At 44.2% G+C, this 10,778-nt stretch overlaps 1 long non-coding RNA gene across 1 annotated transcript; it reads left to right on the top strand.

Moving 5' to 3' along the window:
- Positions 1-302: 302 nt before the first annotated feature.
- LOC124418367 lies at positions 303-10,058 on the top strand. Its single transcript, XR_006939238.1, has 3 exons — positions 303-497; positions 1,108-2,792; positions 8,317-10,058. It is a non-coding gene; the product is annotated as an uncharacterized LOC124418367 (long non-coding RNA).
- Positions 10,059-10,778: the final 720 nt, after the last annotated feature.

The raw sequence follows: 10,778 nt of genomic DNA, 5'->3' as shown, positions 1-10,778 counted from the left end.
GGGGCTCTTTTGAGAGATGACGATAGGTGCAGCATTGCTGCTCATGAATGGAGTCCAAAGTAACCTGAAGAGATCACATTTTCAGTGTAGACATAGGAGAGTAAATTTGAATGCAAAATCACCTTCATGTTCTCATAATCTTGGTCTTCTCAGTCCTGTGCAATCCAGACATCCCAGACAGACAGACACATGAGTAGCAAGTGCCTCCAGCACCAAAACACTTCCAATTGCAGCCATTAACATGCCTATGGCTCCTGCTACTTCCGTCTCTAATAAAACCCTCTTACCAGCTCTCCAGAAACATCTTTGAAAACCAGCCAAGCTGCAGTCCTCCCCAACTCCCATTTCAAGTCAGTTCTCTCCTCTCTGAAGACCTTATCCTCTCTTCTATCTTTCTTGCATACTGTGAAAGGAGACAATATGGGGATAAGAAACTCTTCGGCAATCTATATAGACCCTGCAATTCGTTCTTTTGCTGTGTGTGTGACCCAGGAGAGGTAAGATCTCATTTCTGGATAGTTTTCAGTAACTTTTTCTTGTTTTGGTAACTGTTTTATTTATGTTTGAATGTTACTATAGATACTGGAATTCAGCCTCATGAAGTTATATAAGCAAGCTTTGCAGAGGCAAGGGCAAGGATGTCAGGAGGGACAGTCACATCCTCCTCTATGGACCACATTCAGGAGAGAGCTCAGTGTGGGAGTGTTCAGAGGGAAAGGCACCCTCCATCTGGATCTGGGAGTCTTTGTGGGTTCCTTCAGACCACTGGGACTAAACATGTCTGACCCACGTGGGAATGATTGCATGAAATTAGTCATTGGACACTCACTAAAAATTTTTCAAAGGATTGTAGCAGATTTTGTTCGGATGTCAGGACATGGCAACGTGTTCAAGCAGGTATTTCATGGTTTGGGGAAGTTGGTGGCACATCTCAGAGAGCAGAAACTGAAGCAGAAACAGATGACTGAAGAGACTTAGGCACTAGTATCCTGTTGGATGACATGATTTTAGTCCTTGAGCGTGGCTCCTTTCTGAAAATAGGAATGAATTTTCCTTTTTTTTCTTTTTTTTCTTTCTTTCTTTCTTTTTTTTTCTTTCCCCCCCAAGACAGTGGCATGCAGAGAAACCAACCCAGCTCAGAAGACCCTGTCTCCAGCCCTGGAGCAGAGTGCTGGTGTGGTAATACACTCTGACCCACCTCGTCCCAGAGCAGAGCTGGTCAGCATCTGCGACAGTGGTCTGCTGGGACTGCCTCTGCGCCTGAGACCTGAGGTGCAAAAGTCACCAACATGCTCAGAGCAAACTCCGAGCAAAATTACCTAACCATGGTGGTATGCTCTGTGGCCTCAGGCATTTTTCTATTACTCATGAATATTTCTCTATCACATGGAGTGGAAAAATAAGTTTCTAAACCAACTTGTCAACACTTACTGCCACCATCATGTTCAAAATTCTGAAAATGACTTAGAAGAAGTTCATTAGCCTCAAAACCTAACAGCTCTCTACTGCTCCGGCAAATACAAATGGATTCAAAATAGACACTTTGATGTAGGGAAAGGAGGAAAGAGGACTCGCTTGTTTTATGTGCAGTTTCAAGAAAGGCATCTTCAATTCTTGACCCACTGAAACATAAAAGTCCAAGTCCATACTTCAAAACCAAGACATGCGTTTGAAAGTTCCACTGAGAATTTTCTGGTTTAGACACTACAATTTTCACCCTCACTTGCTTACACTGCCTCAGTTTTCCATGAGTTAAACAGTGATGAGTTTTCCTGTTTCACAAAAGTGCAGCAAGAAGGAACTCCCTTAGCAAGTATGCAATACTTTTTGTTGAAGTTTGAAGAAAATGAAGAATTGAAATTACCTGCATCACAGGTATATAACGTGCCCACCTGCTTTTTATTTATATCAGTGTCAGCTGTAATCTCATCTTTTTTGACCACTACTACAAATGCCGCTTTTACAAGTAGTACAGGTGCTGCTCCTTCTTCAGTGAAGACAGGAGAGTGCTCAGCAAGGCAGAGACATAGGGCACAGTCATTTAGGACCCGAAGTGAATAAGAACAAATTAAGATAACAAAGCAATATAGGTGGACAGATTTTGTGAACAGAAGACCTGTTTCACCTTTCCTGTTTTCTTCACCCACACCGGCCACTCTAGTTTTACGCCTTAGAGCTCTCTGCATACCAACTATACTGATATTAGAGCTTTTAATGTGTACATTAATATATTTATGTATTCGTCAGTGGTCCAAATGTTTGCAAACTATGTGTGCAGGACTGCAGTTGAAATAGAGTGTCTGAAGCTATTTAGTACAACTGAAATAAGTGTACTGTTAATAACACTTCGGTTAGTAGTTTTAACAAATCATATAAATCAGGTCAGAGATGGGACCATTGAATGTGCATGTTAAAAACACAGGGTTTATGTAAATATAATGAAGGATGTTAAATGATCCAGCACTGATAAGGCAAGGAGGTGGCCATGACTCCAGTGCTTGCAGTGAGTAGATAAACACACAGACATTTCATTTCTATTTCCTTCTTCAGTTGCCAGCAACAAAAGTAAAAAAACAAAAAGGCCAGTTTGCCCTATCTGAAAAGTGCCAACAGTCTGAGAAAACAGCATCCTGAATGCACTGACTCCACCCTGATTTGACAGTCTTTCAAAAGTGTCTCAAGATTCATACTGAAAAGTTGAAGACTTAAAAAGGACCTGGTCATTTTGGAAAATGTAATACTGACATTAACTGTTGCATGGAGATAAGGAGGCCCAGGAAGTAACAGAAATGGTGAGTCTTCCTTAGAGCTTAGACTGAGAAAGGTCTACTTGCTGGTAATCCCGTTAGCTTTCAAGATTCCACTGAGAAACACTGAGTGACATTAAAATACTCATTTTATCTGATTCATTAAAAATGATGAAGGTGTTTGGCAAAACACACTGTACAAATGCTTTTCCTATTGTATTGAAAAAACTGTGAGCACAACTGGAAGATTTGCGCATATTGTGAAATAGTTTCTTTGCTTTCACGTCATTTTAACATCACTTGATATTTCCCAACAAAATCCTGAACAACAAAATGAACTGCAGGCAGGATACTGATGTAGTACCACATGCCTTCAGACATTCTGAATGCTGCATGCTCTGCTATCCCAGTACCTGTTCTTTTATAATCTCGTAGACTGTGCTTGAGTTCTAACAGCTATCAGAGTATTTCAAGGAAATTAAGGCCACTTTAATCAATCAGTTGTCTCTAATATGGTTCCTTGCTCAGAAATGCCAACGTGACCTTACCATTTGCTGAATCTGTAAGTAATTATTTGGCTTACTTATTAAGGTAACACACCCTAGCTAGGATGAAAAACCAGACCTACAAGATAATCCTCATCTCAGGTTTCTGCTGGCTGTATTGTTTCAAAGTATTTGCCTGTATTATAATAGTGAAATTTAATCTGTGTTTTGTGCTGTAGTGGGACGTATGAGATACTGGAGGTCAAGGCGCTCACCATCTAACAGGAGTATTCTTTCATTAATCAACAAGCTTAGAATTTTGTATCGCAGATGGAAAAATTCCTCGCTATAGAAAATGTATTGCTGAGTAAATAATTGAAATTTTCTGTCAGATCACCTTTCATTAAAATAGGTAGACTGATAATTATATTACTGGGTGCCTGTGTAGAGGGCAGAGGATTACGTTTCATATAAATGGAGCACATTTCACACCACAGCCCTTATCACCCCAAGCATCAATCTTTTGGTTTATACATTGGTACTCTAAACAGCATTGCCTACAAAGGTAGTTTGGAGATACCATGAAAATAGCAATGATGAAAATATTAGACAGGTTAATATGATTTTTTTTTTTTTTTTTGAAAGAAATTGCAGCTGTGTTTTCCCTACATGCTCTTTTTGCTTTTCATTCTTAGGATATGCAGTAAGGAAAAAAAAATGATAAAAAATTGATGGTACTGCTGGTAAAAACAGAGAACAATATGTGATCTCCATTTATAACCAATAGACACCACTCTTGCTGGAGTATATATTATGCATGTTTGGAGTACACTATGTGGAAGATAGTAGCCACTGGCTATTCCTTTACTTTGTTCTTAATGTTTCATAATGGTAATTTTAACCTACAGTTTATTTTCATTCAGCCTTAACAAGTACAACATTTTAAAGGCGGCAGCTGCCATGAACAGCCAATGGTTCTTCTCTTCCCCTAGAAGTGGTACACAGTGTAGAATCACACCGTCAGGCTGAAAGGGACCTCAGAAGGTTATTTAGCCCCATGTCCCACACAGACCAGGCTCAGCTCTGAATTCAGAAGAGCAGCTAGACAATTACAGGGGTTAATCCAGTCCAAACTGGACAGATTCTGTAAAGTGTTATCAAACAGGAAGGGAATGAATTATGCCAACTTCAATACATGTCTTCAGACAAAAGAATTAAACTCTACACTTTGTTTGGTAAATCACTTCAGAGCTTCACAGATCAGCAAAGAACTGCACTAAATTTTCAGTAAACATTCCAGAGTAAAAGAGAGACATTTTTCAGTCCTATATTAACTTTTCAAATTCTGCTAGCATATATTTTTTCACACAATACCAGCTTTTCCAAAAAGAAAAAGAAAAACAAAACAAAACAAAGGAACAACATTGTTTCCCAAAATGGCATCCTTTCGGAGGCTGCTTTTGAATATTGGGCATTCTGAGTCATTGGTGACTGTGGAAATTCCAGTAAGTTGAAGGAGTTATGTCAGACCTGAATTTGACTCTGAATTTCTGACTGTATGTCCTAAACTGAACAAGTAAACAAACTCCCCAAATGAGAAAGTCTTTCATTTTTTTCCTTCCCTTTCCCTTTCCCTTTCCCTTTCCTTTCCCTTTCCCTTCCTTTCCTTTCCTTTCCTTTCCTTTCCTTTCCTTTCCTTTCCTTTCCTTTCCTTTCCTTTCCTTTCCTTTCCTTTCCTTTCCTTTCCTTTCCTTTCCTTTCCTTTCCTTTCCTTTCCTTTCCTTCCCTTCCCTTCCCTTCCCTTCCCTTCCCTTCCCTTCCCTTCCCTTCCCTTCCCTTCCCTTCCCTTCCCTTCCCTTCCCTTCCCTTCCCTTCCCTTCCCTTCCCTTCCCTTCCCTTCCCTTCCCTTCCCTTCCCTTCCCTTCCCTTCCCTTCCCTTCCCTTCCCTTTTTTCTTTTCTTTTTCTTACTTTCTTTCTTTCTTTCTTTCTTTTTGGAAGTCATTTCTCATTCAAATTTGACCCAATTCTTCCATTCAGGCAGACATACACCTGAAAGCTGTTTCTGGATACGAGGCTTACAAAGGTCAATCTGTGTCATATTCTAGTTATAGAAAGCTGAAACTGTACATAATTAAAAAAAAAAAAAAAAAAAGACAAAGTAGGCAAAGAAATGTTTTAATCAAATCAAAATAACAAACAAAATATCTTAAGGCTTTTCTGTTTTCCCATCAATCAAGCAAATAGATAACAACTGGTGACTCTAGATATAGCAGTCTTAACTACAGACTACTATGGTTAGATACCCTTAACCTTCTCTCCTGGAAGATCCATGATCCATCTTTCTGCTGGGATGAATCATAGAATCACAGAATGGCTTGGGTTAGAAGGGATCTTTAAAGAGCATCTTATTTGGCTCCCCTGCCATGGGCTGGAACATCCTTTACTAGATGAGGTGACACTGATCTGACATTGCATCCTGAGTTGTCTGACTCAGCAAAGTCAAAATGATTTTTACATCATACGAGCAGACATAAACTTATATATCTAAATTACATTCATCAACAATTCCTTTTTCTGTCTAGCCAGAGCACAACAAGACTTTGAGCAGTAGCAAGGAGGGGTGTTACTTCTCTGATTCCCACTGATTCCAGACTTTTGCAGGGTATTATGGAACACAGAAAAGGTATGCTGTACAGTGAAGGTCAGCAAACTCATTTCCATTATATATACAGTGAATTAAGCTGAACAGAGTAACTCACTTACATACATGTTTTTATTGCTTTCTGTTGAGAAAGAATAATGGGCAGGAATTGACAAGCAACAGAACTTCTACAGCGAAACTACTGACTGCATATGCATTTGTATGAGCAAATCACTTAACCTTTTGGTTTTCTGTTTTACACACTGGGGAAAAAAAAACCAAAACAGCCTCAGTCTTCAATGCAAATGAAGCACAGATGTAAAGCTCAAGACCGGTAAAAAGAGACGGACTGTGATCTTAATTACACCAATATCAATATCCATACCTCCTCTGAGCTCACATCACAACAAATTTGATGACAAGGGAATCTCCACACCCAACATTATTGACACATATATAGCTGCTGTTACTGCTATACTTGCTGCTATTCTTTCCGTCATGGAAATCTCAAGTCTCACTCAGCTACATCTTAGACATCAATACTTCATACAACAATCTTTATACACATCAAATAATGAAATTCAACCTCAGCAGCCTTTGGTAAAAGTTACAACTGCAACAAACGCTTGTTCTCAAAGGTATCAACATGTATACATAAATTAAATCCTCCTTCTCCCTCTATCCCCAAAGCCTGTCTCTGTAATTTTGATTGCTGTCGTGGACTTGAGGGCTGACCCTTGGAGGGCTGTTTTTTTTATTAAAGGCAGTCATGTGTGACTGGGTGGTTATAACTAGAAAGAGCAGCCGTCCATTCCTTCCTTGTGTGAGGCTATGAGCACAAAAGAGCCTTGTGTTGTGGCAGCTGAAATTTGTTTCTGCACAAAATGAAGGGGATCATTTTAGGGGTGAGCAATGATGGCAGTTGTCTTGGTCCTGGGGCAACAAGAAGAGGAGGCAGGGCGGAGGAACCTCAGCTGGTCTAGGCAGTGGCACCTGAAGGAGGGAGGCCTCCACCCACTGCCCATCCACCTTATCACCAGCTCTGACCGAACTCCTTGGGTGATGTCCTCCCTCCTACACCTGCATGGCAGACCCACAGAGCCTGGCTGCACACCACAGTCCTACCCTTCCTCTAAGCAAACAGTGAAGTACCAATTATGCAAATGCATGGGATGACTCACATGTTACTCACGTGTTCAAGAGGCTACAGGATGAGGGGTCACCATTTGAATATGAGAAGCTTCAATAAATGTTTAGGTGTTATGCTACGGGACGTGTTTAGTGGGGAAATATTGGTAGTAGGTGAATAGCTGGACTAGATCATCTTGGAGGTCTTCTCCAACCTTGATGATTTCATGATTCATCCACACAGTGAAAGTGTGCCTTGGGTTGTACTGTGAAGTTTTTAGTATCTAGAAAAGCCTTTCACGAGGACCTGTGGGTTGACACTACCCACACAGCTCCCAGAACTGCATGAGCGTCGTCTGTCAGGACACAGAGCTGAGTCACACAGCTCACAGTAGGCTACGTCTATATTACAAGCACACCTGATATGATGAGAATATAGTGCAAACATCACTGGGCTAGCTTTAAATTAGTCAGCTTGGGCACTGATAGTAGTCTAGCCATGGAGCTCAGGCCAGCCTAACCCCTCAGGTACTTACCCAGCTTTTGGGGCATGTTTTCCAATCCAGCTGCCGCAGCTGGATTGCTCTCAGCTTGTTTAAACCCAGTTTGGGTATGTCTGTGACTGCAGCATGGACATATCTAAGCTTCTAAATAACTTAAACTCCTACTGTTCCAATTTCCACATTTCTGAAAACTTGGAATTACAGCACTGGGGTATACCGTTACTGTGCTGCTGAGATTAAACATTTGTTGTAAAAGAAGTATTAGAAATAACGAATACTGCTGAATACACAACGACTTCTCTCTCATTCACTGCAGAACTAGTTTAGAGAGTACCAGATGCACAAGGTGAATATCCAACACCTCAGATACGTACAAGCCTTATCGCTGTCTGCAAAGGTAAAAGTGCAGTGACTGCAGTGGACATTTTCCCTGTGTAATGCCACTCACTGACGAGACAGTAAATTTTGTAACACGGATCAACTCAGAACAAATGCCAGTGTAATACTTGTGTTGCCTGGGACCAGGAAACTTCTCCAAGTTCTTTCCCTAACTTGTTGATGAATTAAGGATTGGAAAAATACTCAAAAATCTCAGTTTCACCTTTTTTAAAAATTATTTCATAGAAGCACAATCAAATGTTTTACCTTTAAAAGCTACAAATTTGTGTACAATTTAAGTCACATTCATCACAGAGGTAAGTTAGGGGATGCAAGGGTTCATTTCAACATGGCCAGATTTGATCCTCCAGTTGATATCAGGACATCTTGTACCTTTTAATCTAACGTTTTTAATACTGTTTCTTTCTGACAGGGATGCACACATTCCATTCCACTGGTCCATGTACCAGCTCCTGTCTGCCCACATCAGAAACCAGTATGTGCCATGTTCTCCCTGGCACTTCTGAATGTGAATCCTTCATCTCGTGACAAGGGCTCATGCCATGTGCTACAAACCAAGGGGGAACAGCACAGCATTCCTTATTTCTGTTATCCCGGGGACTTGCACGCCACTGCTCTTCCATCTGTTTTAAGAGAGAAGTCATTCAGCACATCAACATTTGAACTGCTGCTGGGACGATGGGCAGAGCAGAGATGGAGGAGGTGTTGTGCTGGAAGATGTTAAGGGCTGCCCATCAGCCAGCCCTTTGATCCAGAAACACTTCCAGACCTGGTTAAAACTGCTGGGTCTGTGAACCAGATGGTGGGGATTCTTCACATCCCCAGCTTCCCCCTCCCAGCTTCACAATTCCCATTGAAAGCAATGAGATTATGTTCACTTCAGAATTTGAACAGCCTTTCCAAGTTTTGGTTAAGTACAAACAGCAAGCAAAGGCAACTGAGCGTGGACAGGTGTACAATCCTGCTTGACACCACAAACGCATCATTCACAGCCCTCTCTCCCCTCATTTGCTAACATAAAATCTAAGTGACTTCACAGAACACAGTAAAATTACACTGAATTAAACGTGGTTCACCTGAGGCCACCACAAGGTAGTTGCTAACAGGAAATGCCAGTGACTTTACCAGGAGCAGCATCCTCACCGCTGCCAAATATTTTGTCCTGTATCGCAGTTTCACATCAAAACCACTCTGTCCCTGACTTAGAGTTGTAGCTAGTGGTGACATCTGTGCTAGTTCCCTAAATAAAACAATGCCAAATTGCGATACAAATGTGTTATCTTGAGTGTGTTTGCTACTACAGCTCCTTTTCACAGCCCTAACAAAATGCTTTGTGTCTGCACGTCTGTTCTAACACAACAGTTTTGTTTATTTTATAGGCTTACAATAAAAAAAAAAATCACACTTTATGAGCTACATGATAATATTTCAACAATACCTTGTTGTGACATGATGCAGTGTAATTATCCAGGAGATACTACAATGTATTGTTATGTCAGTGAGTCATACCCTTCAGGGCTTCAGATCAGTGCCTTGGTTTGCTTTTCCAAGCCATTCAGAGTAGCAAGCGAAGTCAAGGGACACACTGAGACATCCTAGAAATAAAGATGTAGACCGAACACGTGCTCTTACAGCCCTACTGACTCAGTGAGCAATAATTAAGGAAAGAAGAAATAACAACAACCCAAACGTGCACAGAGAGGCGTGTTACGCTGGCGTCCTACTCAGGGCGTTTAGCACACAGATGGGTCTCAAGGAGCACCGACCAAGCATGGCGGTCACCCCTTGCTTCAAGTGTTAGGTGCCATTTATCGACCAGGAGAGGACAGGATTTTACATGGTACAACGTCTATACAACAATTTTATGCAGTGCGTTTGCGGCAGAACTTTTAAGAGAGCTCAGACAGCAACCCGAGATTACTTTTTTAAAACAGTTTTCCAAGGGAAGTCCACAGGTGGCTACGGCGACAAGTGGCCGCCGCTTCCTATCGGTACGGGCAGAACCCCGCCCCGAGCGGCAAGCGCCGTGCTGGGACGGGTTTCGCTTCCACGAGGCTGCCCGTGTGCCGGAGCCTGGAGGCCGCTCTCCGCTGCCAGAGGAGCCGGAGCGGGGCCGAGCCGGGGGCTGTCCCGCGGAACACCGAACTCGGGGCCGGTGCCGCCCGCGGTGCTGAGGCGGCGCGGTGAGGGGAGCCGCCAGCGCTGCCGGACGCGACGGGCCGACTGCAGCCGTACGAAACACCCCGGCACGGGCCTCAAGCAGCCGGGCCGGGCGAGCCGCCAAGCCGGGCGGAGGCGGGCCCACACCTCTGCCCCCCGCTTGGCCGCCCGGCCGCCGGCCCTCGCCTCGGCGCGGCCCTCCCCTCCATTCCCCTCCCCTCCCGTCGCGCCGGGGCGCGGCGCGGGCAGCCCCGCACCTCCCCGCTGCCTCTCCCAGCCCCCGCCGGCGGAGGCAGCTCGGCGGCAGCGCCCCAGAGCGAGCACCTCCCTTCCTGCCCCCCGGGCGCTGGGTGTTGCTGTTGTTTTGCCGCCGCAGGTCGGCCGGGGTGGGCGCGGAGGGAGGGGACGGGGTGCGCTGCGAGCCGGGTGCCAGGCGCACGCCTCTGCCTGACAGCCGGGCGGGGAGCAGCAGCTGGCCGGGCAGGTTTGTCGGCGGGCGGTGGCCCCGCTCCGCTCCGCTCCCCTCCCCTCCCCGGGCTGCTGGGGATAATTAGTGTCTGCGCGGGGCCGTCTGCCCCCGGGAGGCAGGGCGGGCGGCGCGCAGTCAGTGCGTGCCCGGCTGTTTGTGCGCGCTGACTCGCCTCGGCCCTCGGCGGAGCCTCCACCCCGCGGGCGGGAGCCGCCCTCCCGCGCTCCCCTCCGTGACCCTCCCAG

The sequence above is a fragment of the Gallus gallus genome, chromosome 4 (assembly GCF_016699485.2).
Source record: "Gallus gallus isolate bGalGal1 chromosome 4, bGalGal1.mat.broiler.GRCg7b, whole genome shotgun sequence".
NCBI lineage: Eukaryota > Metazoa > Chordata > Aves > Galliformes > Phasianidae > Gallus > Gallus gallus.
Note: the sequence above shows the minus strand (reverse complement) of the source record. Positions and strands in the feature narration are given on the sequence as shown.